Genomic DNA, 14,552 nt, shown 5'->3' on the forward strand with positions numbered 1-14,552 from the left:
CTGTCTGGAAGCTCCGTGCAAATACACAGCTCACCAGTGAGCAATGAGAATGGATTTATGCATTTATATGAAAACACCTATAGAAGTGAAATGGCTTCACAGCTCTGAATGGATTGCCACAAACTGCAGGCAATAAAGCAGCAAACATGCTTTGAAAGTAATGCCTCCTATTTATTTCCATGGAAATGGCAACGGGTAAAAGGAGCACAATAACACTATTGGATAGAGCAAATTCTCAGCTACAAAACACTATTTCTCAGCACAGTCACCACCGTCAGCTCTGTGTTTTCACCACTGATGAACAGGAACGTGCACGTTGCGCTTGTAAAAATCGGCAGCAATAGAGTTAATCCTCCCCACGCCTGATTTAAAAAGGCACCCTCTGCATTTTCCCCGTACCTGGTTATCAGTCAAACAAAGAAAACAGAGCTAAGGAAGATAGCAGTGAAAAAGAGGTTAAGACTCACTTAATACAGTCTGAGTCTGGCTCTTTTTCCCCCCTCACACTGACACAGGCTGGATTTATAAAACGTCTCACATGCTAAGAGCCAAGACAAGAAGCTGCAGCAGAAGAGGACAATCAGAGGGAAGTGGAACTGCTCTATGGGATTTGCAAAGTCCTGTCACTGAAAACAGCCATGATAATCCCAGCGGGGATCAGCGTGGCCAGCCACGCTCTGACAATCAGAGCATCCCTTTGACAACTCAGCCCCTTACGCTTCTGACCAGACCAGAGTCTTCCAACTCAACTGCTGAAAAGCAGTCTCCTCTGACGCACCATTTTGCTTTTCAGTATCTAAGTATTCTAACCAAAGTACTTCAGATTGGTTTAGAAAGTATTTGGATTTTGGAGCAGATTCAAAATGTTTTGGACATTCTACCCAAAGGGCTGATTTTCATCAACCCGTGTAATAAATACCTCTTCTCTGTAATCTCATAATAACTCCAGACAACTCATGTTATCTTACCACGAGGAACACAACTTTCCACATCTAAATCAATTAATCCTTTTTTCTGTGCGCCAAGACATGCCTTTCACATTTGTTTGCAGTCCACTTTCATTATAATATGCTTAAAAATATTTCACTGGAGAACTATGTAAAATGACACCAAATTGTTTCCTCAATCCAATCCCTCAAATATCTCCCCCCATGAAAAATTTCCCCTTAACTTCCACATACTGAAAGTATGTTTTCCATTTTTAATGCATCTGTCTCACTCTTTTGAATGCTGCATTTTGGAAGCCTCATTGCACACTCAGCTGAAAATATTTAACAGTTTTTTAGGCAATACAGAAAACTTGGTACAAGGTTAAAGAAAATTAAATTAGATACTAATAGTCTGGATTCAGATCCATCACATATGATATGAATACCAATACAACCTTTCCTTTATTAGTAAGTGGATATAAAACCAGTAAATCACATTTTGACAGTCTAATACTGCAAAGATGCTCTACAAGTTTTTTCTTAAATGACCCTTTAAATAAGCTTAGCAGCTCCAGGTATTACAGGGAAAGGCTACTTACAGGTCCCTGAGAAATGACTGCCTCTGGGTGCTTCCTTATGGGATGACGACAGATTTTGGGCATCAAGTTTTGCAGACACTCCGAGTACCCACAAAACAAAATCATTATAAATACAAATACTGATCTCTCTTCTATCGCAGCAAAACCTACATGACATTCAGAAATGGAAACGCTCTCAGATCACAGTCTTGGATGTTAAGAACTAACAAGAATCTTTGGCTTCTTCCAACGCATTGTTTTCAAGCTACAGAGAGTTAAAATAAGGTTTTATTTAGTTATCATTTGCTAATTATTATTTGTCTATCAAAGGAGTTAGCTAGGATTCTCCTGTGTCATCTAATTAGAAACGTCTCTTTGCTTTTTGGGAATGTTTTTACATTTTGAAAAGAAGCTTTCTCGCACTAATTAGAATCGAATACTTTATGAAGCTTGACTTTTTATGTGAGTGACTCAACAATCTACTACAACCTCCCCAATGAATAAAGGAGATCCTGTTTCCTTCAAACTTATCTTTCTGTATTGGCATCTAGCACTACAACACTGCTGTATATATGATATATTCTGTCTTCTGGCTTGAGAAAGACATCATCTTCTTTCGTGTAAATACAGAGCTCCATTGCAACAACCAGAAAATCGTTCCAAGCAGCATAACCTTATTAAAATTATGTATTTTAAAAATGTCCTAGTGCCGAATCAGTTTATACCATCCAACACATTTGGTGCAACAGCATTCCGAGCTTTAGAAAGGATAGTTTCATTATATAGAAGTCTTATGTAATCCTAATTTATTGCTGCAATTTTTTTTAGGATTGGAAGACCCCAACAATTTAAGCACCCTAAAGAGGATGGCTATTTGGGTGAATTTGCTATTAATTAGCAAATAAATTCCACAGCCCAGGCCGCTGCACTCATCTCTGCATCCTCAGTTAATGAGCTGGCCATGTCCCAGCTAGGGCAGACTTGCTGATCTGCATGCAGAAGGACACAACCCCACTGCATGTGGTTGCTTTTACTGCCAGGCTGGATGATCAAAGCAGTCCTTTCAGGCCTGCTATCTAGGAATCTACAGCAATAAAACAATCTTTAGCTGTACCGTGGCTAGATGGGGAAAAGAGCCTGACTTACATTCACGGATTCCAGCTGTCACTAAGAGCATATGATACAAACCTCCTCCTTTTGCACCAACTTGCTGTTAACTAATCACAAGCTGTAATCCTTGCACAGGTATCCTTCCTGCCCATGCTTATAGGACAGGTAAAATGCAGCTGATTGAGCTGTGACACATCCTCCATTGCTGAGGTTTAACTGTCTTATCACAGCGACTGAGGTTTTCAATTCCAGTGAAAGCAGTGGAAAAGCACATCCTTTGCAACAACAGTCGACTACCTTTGAAAGCACACGTGTGCATGGACAGAAACATACAGCATCTCTGAAAGCATTTTGGTGAAAACCAAAACCGAGCTACATAAAAACAATATATTTTTCTTTTTAAACCTCGACTCTGTCTGCTCAGTAACAGCAATCACTTGGTAGAGACCAAAGATACAGCAGTCAGTGCGCTTTCAGGCCTTCCACCACATTAATTTCTTTCTTTGCAAGCAAAATAGGTCAAAACTGTGCACGTGACAGGCCTTCTTATGAGCAAAAATAATGTAAACATTCAGATTTTTCTATTTTTAAATTCGAAACTAATACCGGGTATGAATGTAGGCTACAGAAGAGCCCAGTTATCCTGTAGAGAAGAATATTATGCCACCACTATCAACAACATCTTTCTTAGGGCATGCAATGAAATGAATATTGCCAACTTACGTGCTAATATTGGAAATTAAAGAAATATTACAGCATTCCATTTGGTCAGTCTAAAGAGGAACTAATGAAAAGCATGTCTATCTTCAGCAAGTACAAATCCAAAGAAATGAATCCAGGCTCGGTGTTTGCTTGGTTTTTTAGTTTTGCTTTGATTTTTAATGGCCAAAAGTCATCGGTGCATTTATTTTTCAGTGGTGATGTTTCAACGTGCAAAGTTTCATCAACCCTATGCAAACTGGTTACTTATGATATTCTGAAACAAAGCAGCAAATAAGGTATAACATAAAAGAGGAGGGGCGTTCCTAAGGAGGATTTTAAAGGACTCAGCCTTCTGGAATGTAAAGAGAAATTACACTGTCCCACACACACTCAATGTATCAGCTTTGTAGCTGTAAAGGTCATTTTGGATTTTTTAGGCCTTGCTGGATAAGAAAATCTGCCTCCAAAATCTATTTTGCTGCAGAAAAGTCAGAATTTTGATTTTGTCAATGAAATCATTTACCATTTTTTTGGATGATTTTGGAACAAAGCTTTAAGTTAAGGTGTTCATTCTCTGTGGCTCCACGTATTGTTCATGGTTGTAACTAAGGCATTTTTCTACAGTGGCTGGCATCCTGCTGGCTCCCTATGAAACCACCAAGGTAAGAAGACACAAGAAGCTAAATGGACATTTCACATAACAGACCTGAAGCAAAGCAAAAAAGACGATCGCAAAATGTGCCTACAAGACCTACAAGGTCAGACCTCCCAAGACCAACTGCCACAACAAAGCTGGATACTAAAATAGAGCAGCCTGCTTTGCCACTGCAGCAACAGATTCACAATGATTGCTGTGGGGGTTTACAACTGTCAGAAAAAACGATGAGGGGTTTATAACTAATAAACTCAAAGCACTAATGGCACACACTGATTATTATCCAGTGATGGAGCTACAGGGACTGCAGAGTTCCTGGCCAAAGTTAAAATTACTTTAAAAGGAGACTGGAGGACACCATCAAAGAATATATTTGTTCTTTTAATACCTATGTTTCAGAATTAAACACAATCTGGTGTTATTAAATATAATTCAGTCACAGTTTTCATAATGGAGAGTATATGAGCTTCAGGACCATCTGAGACAGAACGTTCTTAGGTTATCTGATAAATAAATTAAGAAAATAAATAGGTAATAACTACTGTAAATGTTTAGTCCTTGTTAACAGCTTTGCTGTATGTTATTGACTGGTTGCTACCAAAAGAGTTATCTGCGGAAAAAAGAGTTAATTTTATAACAAGAGAATATTTAAAAGTAGCCATTTGAAAACTGGAACATGAGAATTCAATTTGATTCTATATATATAGTAAAATATATATATATGGAAGTATAATTTGTCTGGAAACACAGTGAAAGGCTTTGATCTTCAGTTGTAACAACTACTCAGATTAGCTCCATTAACTGTGCAATGTGATGTGGAAAAAGAAAGAAAGAAATGGCGAGAATGAAAATCTCATTCCCATATTGTAAATGCGGAGGCCGAATAAACTGGATAAACTTCCCTTGTTTGGCACCTGAAGTTCAGGACGCAGCAATATTTAAATCATCTGAATAATTCAGACTGAATTTCTGCACAAGAGAATGTCAGAAACGTAGCAGGATTGCAAATTAAACCTGTAAATTAGGCTTTCTGTGCCAAAGTCATAGGTCTGAACTATTTTTAGACACATGGAACTTTTTATCCAAATACCATTTTCTGAATTGTTTACTGAATTATGCATTTCTACTCAGTGATTTCCCACATGAAAAAAAACCTCTAAAGATAATTAAAAGTATCGAGTATAAATGCAATAGAGTTTGGAAGTGCAGGTTGCCTCTCTGAAATTTGCTGTGCTACAAACCCATGCCATAGATGCATGGATCTCCTTATTGTATTATTACTCACTGCCTTCCAATGATACACTAACTGAAAGGGTCAGCATGCTGAGAATTTGCCCCCACTGTTTTATTTATGAGACAGACAGCATTAAGAGACTTCCTCTATTTTCTGAAAGAGCACTCAGAAGTTTAAGAATATTTACCAAAAAAACAAGTGGGTGATTTTACTCCTTTCTGGTGCTTTTACTCCACAAAAACTGTGACAAATGTTCCTCTATTGATATACAAGAGGGCCGCTAATTGTAGGTTGAATCATTTTAAAGTGAAATCTCTATGAAGATTTGTATACATGATCTTCCCTTATTGAGCTCCTTCCTCTCACATACACTGATCTGAGTCACCTGTTTCAGGAATATACCACTGAACTGAAAAATTCTCTTCTTTACCTTCATACTAAAACTTTCTATCTGGCTTGCTCTCTAAAAAATATGAGGTAAATAATGTAAGCTTTAAGTGTGTTTTTAGTATATTCGTATACTGCAGGACACCAGATTTAAAAAAAAAAAAGGAAAAAAAAGAGCCTGACCTTTTTCCTCGTTAAGCATTAGATTTAAGGTGGAAATTATCATCACGTTCAGTCCAAGCTGAAAAACAAAGATCCAGTTGAAAGAAAAAATAAGCAATAGTAAGCAATACGGTCCTCCTAGGATGCTACAGTTTCAACGTTAAGTGATTCTTAATTATTCCTTCATACTTATGAACATCTAAATGGAGAGGTTTCTTTGAATATTGTTTTTCCTCTGAAACAAATACCTGCTTCCACTTCATGTTTTGCTCACAGTTCACTTCCAAAAAGCAAAGATAATCAGTATTTAAAAAAAGGTAATGCACAACGTTCTATTAATGTTTATTCTGTAAAGAATGCATTACCGTCCTCATCTGTACACATGCTGTTAGTTTTGGGGAAGATTTTGTGCTTCTTAAGTCAAAAACCTCCTTCACTTCTTCCTGCCCCAGGGAGAGGTTAGAAGGACATCAACCCCTCCCTGCCCTGGCCAGGCTGCTTCCTTAGGGATCCTGACTCATCAGCTCACCATCCCTGTGCCTGGAGATTCGCAGTTAAGAATGGCAAGGTACATTTAGCCCAATAGGATGAGCAAAGTACATAAATGTTAATGTCCGTATATCTTTTGGTTGAAATTTTACCTAGCAATTTTTAGACATATTCATACTGACACCTTAGTAAGCACAAATTATACTCTCCCATTAACTGTGAAGATTACAGTCTGGCTCTTAGAAAATGAAATGTTTACTTCCATGATACTAAAAAGCATTCTGTTCTCCATCTCAGGTTGGGAAACTCTCTTTGGAAGTATTTTTGTCATTCACACCATCCCAAACTTCAAATTTTGAAATTAGGATTTAAAACTTTAGGATTAAAGATTTTAAATACTTCTAAATAAATTCTCCCCATATGTTTGCAAAAGTCCTATTTTAGGAAAAGAAGTATGAGTAACTTCAGACTCAGAGACGGGGAATGTAGAGTTTTCATGTTAGCAACCTATGCCAAAAGTCCGGGCACTGTCACTAAGTGCCCAAAGCACCGCTCTGCACAACAGACTTGGAGACTTCCAGAAGCCAATTCTTTTGCCACTGCTTCTTTCTTTCCAGCTGTCCCCTCCATGGAAACTTGACAAGGGTAAAATGTTGCTAACGTGGACTTGTACCAACAAAAGCCAATATAGTGTGCCTACAAAAAAGGATACTTAGGCTATCAAACGAACTTCACCTAAAAGGATTTTTGTATCTTTAAGCGCCTTCTTCCTCCTTCCACAAAAATGTTGGGTATGTTTTAGGACCTGAAAAGGACCTCAAAGACTTCCTGGGGAGCGTGATTACTCATGCTGGGCCCCAACTACTCTGGAAAGCCTTGTATTGCATCTCGTTATGACAGCATTAGGTTTAACACAGAGCTCTGCCAGCAATCCATAGCTTTGCTCATTTGGTGCACCACAAAACATGATTTTACTACACATGCAATAAACTGCACAAACCCTAAGCCAGACATAAAAAGGTTTGGGTCTTCTCAGGAGGAACCGAACAAAAGGGTGAATCACATTCAAGCTCGACAAAAGTATTGCACCAGCTCATCAAAGCAGAGCGAACAAAAACGAGGGTAAAGGACCACAGGCAGCCAAAATTTAAAACCACGTGTCCCTATAGGGAGGCATGACACCCAAGAGTTTAAGAACTTATCATAAAAGAGAAGAATGTAGAAAAGGCACTATTTCACCCCAAACAGAGGAAAATATACGATTCCAGATCCTCATTCAAGACTGAAACAGACCTTTATTCTAGGCAATATTACGAGTCCCAGGAAATGCAGAAGGTATGTACCTAACAGGTATTAAGCATCCTCCAGAAAGTGAGCTACTGGAAAGCACGCCAACAAAGAATCACACAGTCAGCTCTAGTTTAAAACTTCATTGAAAGGAATTCCTTCAGTAACACAAACAGCCCCACAAATAAAGCCATCAGTGCCATGAACTCTGGATTCTTGGCAGGAAGATCTACAAAATGTGATTTTCAACCTACAGGTATCTCTCCATCTAAAAAAAAATGTGTTTAGTCCATACGTTACACTTTGGTACACTATTCAGTGGAAGCGTGAATTTAAGGCAATGAAAGGCAAACTTCCCAGTGTCGCTGAACCTGAATTTCTCAAGTTCATTTTAAAAGTGGACTTTCCAGGGCACTCAAAGCATTTTATTTACCAAAAAAAAGTTACTTATTCCTCTTACAACTGCTCTAAGGAAATCCCGTGAATATCAGATACCTTAAAACTATTTACCTTACAGAAGATTATTAGTAACAGAAAAAGTTCTATATGTTGGACGGTTTTCTCTTAATCCTTGGTGCAATGTAAACCTGCCTTTTTTTCCTTTCTCTTTTCTCTTTCAAATCTGTAGAGCCACCACCACCAATGCTTTTGATAGAATTCTTATCTTTTTAAGGTTTCATGTCCATCGTGCAGTGTTCTCTTTTTTTCCCCACAACAAACAAACCTCGTTCTTCCTGCTGCTCCTTAACAGTACTGCTTTTTAAATCCGCCACTAGTTTGTTGCTGCACTTTGTTGTTTTCTTCTTCCTAATAACCAGTTTCCATCATAAGAGACCACGACCAGTACAGCAAAGTATATGCTCAGGTCTCACTGACAGTGAATTTTTGCAGAGTCTCACAAAAGACACTGATGCTTTTAAAAAACCTTCAGCACTTGAGAAATAAGTATTTGTGATCTTTGTTTTTTTCAAGCACCTCAATCATCTCCCTCTTATACAGGGGACATGCAACAAACTCGGATGCAACATGGAAAATTGTGAATAAACATATGGAAAAAAGAACTTTCATATTGAGGACGACTCAATAAACTGCTGGCTTTGGTACAGAGCAGCTGTGGATTTCAAACCTTGGAGAAGTGAAAGCCTGAAGTTAACAAAACTCTGGACAATCTTTTCAGAGCTGCATTGGATGCCCTCGGTAGCAGAAAGTCAAACTGGTATCCTAGGAAATAGCCCCAGAAAACTGCACATCTGCTTTCAGGAATTTACAGTATTAAGCACATAAGCCAGAAAAACAAATATTTCTGAATCTAGCCACAATGTTATATTCCATAGGTACAATTTACAAATACATGGAAAATAGATATGAATAGGTCCTCCAAATTTTCCCAAAATCTGATCAAAGAAGACTGGTTTTCTGTTACATCTCTCAACTGAAAGGGATAGCTAAAAACAGATTCAAAATGAGGTCTGGTCATCAAGTATTCTGTGGGAATACTGTATGCATCGGTTCAGAGGTGATCAGACAGAATTCTATATTTTCTCTGAAGAAGAAACCACTGATAAGAATGAAAATGTACCGGTGTGTTTAAGAATCTTATTTTGAAGCTATAGATATAGTACAGATACTACACTGACTCATTAAGATGACCAAACAATCTGTTGTAGATTAACATAATTTTATTTAAAAAGAAAAACGTACATATTTCTTCAAGTGGGGCACTTCAGATTAGGGATCTCTTCAGTCTTTTCTGGAGGGATTTAAAAAAGCTTTGGAGAAATCTTAAAGCTATGGAATTAGCCTGGTATTTATAGCTCAGTTTCCTACTGTGTTCTTTGAGCTTCTAGGACATTTTTTTTCTCCATCTGCTGGTTGTTGACATGATATAACCTTATATTTTGACTATGAAAATGTATAAGAGCAAGTGCTTTGCATTTTACTGTGAAGTTCTGCCTTCATCTCAGGGCAAGGCAGCTATGCTCTGCCACCACTGTATCAGGTAGATCAAGAACAGTGCCGTATATTTTCTGATGCAGACAAATGGAGTTCTATTGTTTAATTATATCAAAATATATTACTACCAATCATGACTAATACTCCGTATGAATCACGCTGCCACAAAATGATACTTTTCGTGCCATTAAGATACTGTACATGGTATGCTGCTTCAAGAAAACCTGTTAAATCTAGGTCAAGAATGCTTTCTTCTTTGTTCTGTTATCAGAAAGGTCCATGGATCATTACAATGTCCATCTCATATATAGATATGAATTACCAAATTGCTTACTTTTCTACTTTACCACCATGAAACGTCGAAGAAATCCTTGTTCTGGTTATTTTTCTTTCTTTTATCATTAGCTGAAATCTTTTGTATTATGTTGCTTGAAATGCATATTAGAATGATCCTTACCACCACAGAATAAAACTACCAAAATAAAATAAAAGTTTCCCAGCTTAAGAAATGCACTGATTTACTTCTGAATACTCACCTACATTAATCGTCATGGTCTTGCTTCTAGTTACCTTGGGGATATTTAGTCTTCTTAGAATTTCTGATGCACTTGGAGATTTGCTTTAGATATTCTCCTGTTGAGATCTCGATAATGGGCTATGTCCATTGAGGCTGGCTCCTTGTCTTACCGCACCCCTCATGTGAGGAACTCTTGCACACCAGGTTACATCTATTGAGACAGTAGAATTATTTAAACTAAAATGCAAATGCCAATGAATCTGTAGCAGAAACTGAGATAATATTTACTGTTATGGAAGGCAAGGATGGCTCTGACTGGAACTGATAAGAGAAAGACAGCTGTCAACAAATTACGATGGCTCACTGTCCACAGGAATGGGCAGATTTCTAGAAAAATCAACTTAAGCTTTTTATAATGATAGAACTAGAATCAAATTTATCATACAAAGCTCATGTCTTCAGACAACTGTAGCAGTCCTGACACATGCTAATAGCCTCTAACTTGCAAGGCTAGAAGTTAGGCTTTAGAGTGTTCAGTACCACAGCTAACACTATATGTCAAATACATATACCAATACAGCAGCAGTTTCTCTCCTTTAAAACTAAACAACCTTAGCTAAGTAAAAGGCCCTAACAGTACTGCTTATGAGCTATTGCAGAGGTACACAGACACTGTAAGAGCTCGTGCATTATCACAGTAACACTTGCCTATCAAAAACAAAAGCACTGGGCTTCTCTTGAGCAATTCCCTTTGGAAATGATGGCACCAGGTATCTGTAACCCTCCACTTGCTCACAGTTGGTTAGACTTTAAGCACGACAGTTTTAATTTCTCTGACACTGAAAGGAGTTAACAACCTTTGCAGGACTTTAAGTCAATTAATTAGTTCTTTTAGAAGTAAAATGGATTGGAGCTCATTAGGTTAAAGACGTAGCTAAAAGAGTTGATGTTGGCCTTTGAAGCGTTGTACCTGAAAGCCTGAGGCCTCAGTAAGAGAACAACAGCTAAAAACCAGAAATACGCTCTTAACAAATTCAGATTTATAGGGAATTTCCCATGTTTTGAACAAATCTTTCATTGAAATGGATGCAACACAACCAGTCAAGGAAAAAAGAAAACTACTTAGAGAGAAAATGCTTGACAGCAGTTACTTTTCTTCAGATTATCCAGTCCATAAATATTATCAAAATTATTAAAATGAAAATTAAATAATAATAAAGAAACACTATTAATGGTAAAAACTCTTCTCATTCATTGAAATGGCTTACAACAATCTAAACAGAACCATGTGACCTTATAAAGGCAGGCAGTCTAAACACTGACTATATACCACTGAAATACACTATATTTGATTAAGTGAAAAATCAGAGCATAATGCTAAGGAGAAGGATGTCGTGGTACAGACATCCAGGCACGTTCAGTGGAGATGGGAAGGCACTGAACTTTCTCCCAAGACCTGAATTATCAGGCTCCACGCAATGGGCCTGAGCTGCTGGTTTTAGCTTATCAAGAGCCTGAGTGTCAGTGTTTCATAAATCACTCAGAAATTCTGAATCCTAAAATCTGACACGTAAATGACACGCTTTAAACAGAAGAATTTCATCTTCTGTTGCAGAAGAAGACAAATGTTTAATGTTTCCTCTGTATATAATTTCCTCCTTATATAAGCTGCATGATTATTTTTTAAAGGAACGTTCTTACTTGTTATTCATAAAACTATAGATGAATGCTTTAGGAATCTGTGACTTCAGAGCAGCTCATTTTTACAGTGGCAAAGCAAATAGAGATATGACATAACTTTGTATTAAATAGCTTGCATACAAATAAATTTTACATTACATTTTTACCATGCATTTAATATTCTTCAGATAAATTTACTTATTAACGTTTAATCACATTGAAAGGTATTGATAAGAGAGATTTTTGTAAAAGCTTTCCTAAAGCAAAAGCACAGCAAACAATGTAAAACTGATTTACTGGAAACAATTTCAATAGATGGATGAAACAGCCCAACAATGAAAGCTATGTCATACCAGGGCTTAAAATAACTAGGTCACGTGGACAATGCTGAAGATTTAAGTAGCATCAGTAAAAGAAGCATCTACTAAAGGCCTCAAGAATTTGACAAAGAAAGCATTACTAAAATGAATTCAAATCAACAACCTGGTTTTTAAATTACAGCATCTAAATAAAATAGTAACAATACATTAATTATCAGAATTGTCTGTATTGAACATACAGAAATGGAAATGTGTAAGAAAAGAGGTAATTAAACCTTCTGCCGGGAAAAAAAAATACCTTTACTGCACATATTCCATTTACAAACCTACTGCCATCAAAATAATAGTATCACACTCAGCACATGCTGGCAATGTCTTATATGACCCTCAAAAGAGTTTTACACGGCGATCCAAGAGAATTTTTGTGGCTAATTCAACAGGCTCTATATTGCTTTTCCCTTCCCGAAAGTCTTGTTCTCACTCTCCTTTTCTCCTGCCTCTCAATCCTTCTTTGCCTACTAGGAACTACCAGCTCTCAAGATGATCTTGGAGGTCTTTTCCAACCGTGGTGATTCTATGATGAAGCATTAAAATAATTACTTGTAAAAAGTTGTGAAGGGTTTTTATTACTATTATTATTAAAAGAATGGATAAAAATCACACTTCTGAAAACCCGCTACTTAATGCAAGACTGATTGCACTGATACCCTAGTGCTTACTAAACAGTCAGCACTGCACCACGCACAAAAAGGCCAGTTTATTTTTATCGTTCACAGATAAGTATAGGGCATTCACAGTGACTTCAGTATGTTTATTTTTCTATTGCATGCATATCCCTAACAATAAATTTTCCAGCAAGTTCTCACCAAGTTGCTGGTATCTAACGGTGGATGTATTTCTGGGGAAAAGCCATCTGCTTTTTTTTTCCAGTGAATGTGCTTTCTCATTTGCTTGTGAGCTTTCTATTTACATCACAAGTCTGTGATAACAGAGTAAAAGAAATCCTGTCCCCATCTAATCTCCCGAGATACATACACTATTCTTACAACTGTGGCATTTGTTGCATCTAAAATTAAAAAGACTCTACTTTTTATAAAACTAAATAGAAATGCCAAAAAGTGATCTTCCACTAAAGGAAACAAACTCAGGAACTTTTCAGTCGTGTGCTGTTACAAATATGTGCAGAACAAAGTGGCGCTTTGCCAGTTCTCTTTCCTCTTTTAAGGTCTGTTTTATCTACATATCTTCTACAGCAATCTGCTTGTTCATTGGCTGTTTCTCATACTCTCATATATTCTTTCCATTTACCCTGTGGCAGAATTGAGAAACGCACCTCCAAAACTGCATCTTTCAAATCACAGCCATGGGCTGCGTGCTGGAAAAATTTGGCAAAAGTTCAGAGACTTGATTACAAGCATCCAGCCTGATACTGCTTTATTTTCAATAACTGAACCACAGATATGTGGCATGAAGAGAAACGGTGGGAATGAGAGAATCCACCTACCTCAAATCCAGGAGATCGGTGGAGGTAATCCACCAGAGTTTGGTGGTTCTCTGAATTTTTGTAAAGAAAAAGTGAAGTGCTGTTTCTTCTAGTCTTTATATTTTTCTGTCTCCTATGTTTTGATTTTAGCCTCTTCTTCCTACAATAAGAAACAGGTTTTAATGAAACACAATTTGCAGAAGGACAAAGTATCAGTACCAGTACTTAATACAGACTGCATGGCTTCTCCAAAAGACTGCTTCACTACACAAAAGCCATGGGAACAGTCTCAAAAGCAAACACTGAAAAGAACTGGTTAGTTTATTACAGCTGTCTCAGAAGTCAGTGAAGAGAGGTAGAGTTCAAAGTGTGATGTTAAATAAGTGAACGTAATCTGGTCCCAAATACACCCCCATTCTTAACTGCCCTCTAGAAGGACCTCTATCTTTGATGACCATAAACAGAAAATCAGAATACCCTGTGTCCAAGGGTAGAATGGACTCTAGCTATATCCTCTTGCTTCACATTTGCACAGAATTTAAATTGACAGAAATACAGCCTGCAGAATGAATAAGAGGACTTTATATTAAGTGTTCTTGAGAAGATCTCCATAACCCTTGTGGGCCTTCAACTGTGGGATATTCTGTAATTACCGTAAACCTTCAAAGAACTGAAAATGTAACAAAGACATGCAGAATTTGTTATTTACAACTTACTTATATAGATACATTATCACATTGAAAGTAATGCCTCCTATTTATTTCCATGGACATGACAATAAAGAGCACAATAATGCTATTAAATAGAACGAGTTCTCATAGTCACCATGCTTAGCTGTGCATTCTTCATACTTCTCACAAAAGTCTGCACCAGTAGAGGTGACCCACTGTTGCTGTCACCACTGCAAATGCAGCAGCCCCCCTCACTGTGCTCACACCCGCTGCTTGGTTTCCATAAATGTTCATAAGTATCAGTGAATGTCAATGGGTGCCATGTTTCCACACAGAGGAATTCATCTCCTTTGTTCCATACATACTTCCATGTCAGATGCCATCTGGTCTGAGTG

General features: G+C 37.5%; 1 protein-coding gene across 12 annotated transcripts in view; it reads right to left on the reverse strand.

The window, feature by feature from the left end:
* Window positions 1–14,552, reverse strand: part of MBD5 (methyl-CpG binding domain protein 5) — a 120,247-nt gene that overhangs the window by 40,914 nt on the left and 64,781 nt on the right. For 11 of the 12 annotated variants that reach the window (XM_015869254.2, XM_015869253.2, XM_015869252.2 and 8 more), the window contains exons 3-4: window positions 13,508–13,646; window positions 10,023–10,214 (exon numbers count right to left, since the gene is read on the reverse strand). The gene's annotated coding sequence lies outside the window, so the exon portion shown is untranslated. Of the gene's footprint in view, window positions 1–5,778; window positions 5,837–10,022; window positions 10,215–13,507; window positions 13,647–14,552 lie in introns of all 12 variants that reach the window. The other variant, XM_015869250.2, reaches the window with a different exon arrangement.

The sequence above is a fragment of the Coturnix japonica genome, chromosome 7 (assembly GCF_001577835.2).
Source record: "Coturnix japonica isolate 7356 chromosome 7, Coturnix japonica 2.1, whole genome shotgun sequence".
Taxonomy (NCBI): Eukaryota; Metazoa; Chordata; class Aves; order Galliformes; family Phasianidae; genus Coturnix; species Coturnix japonica.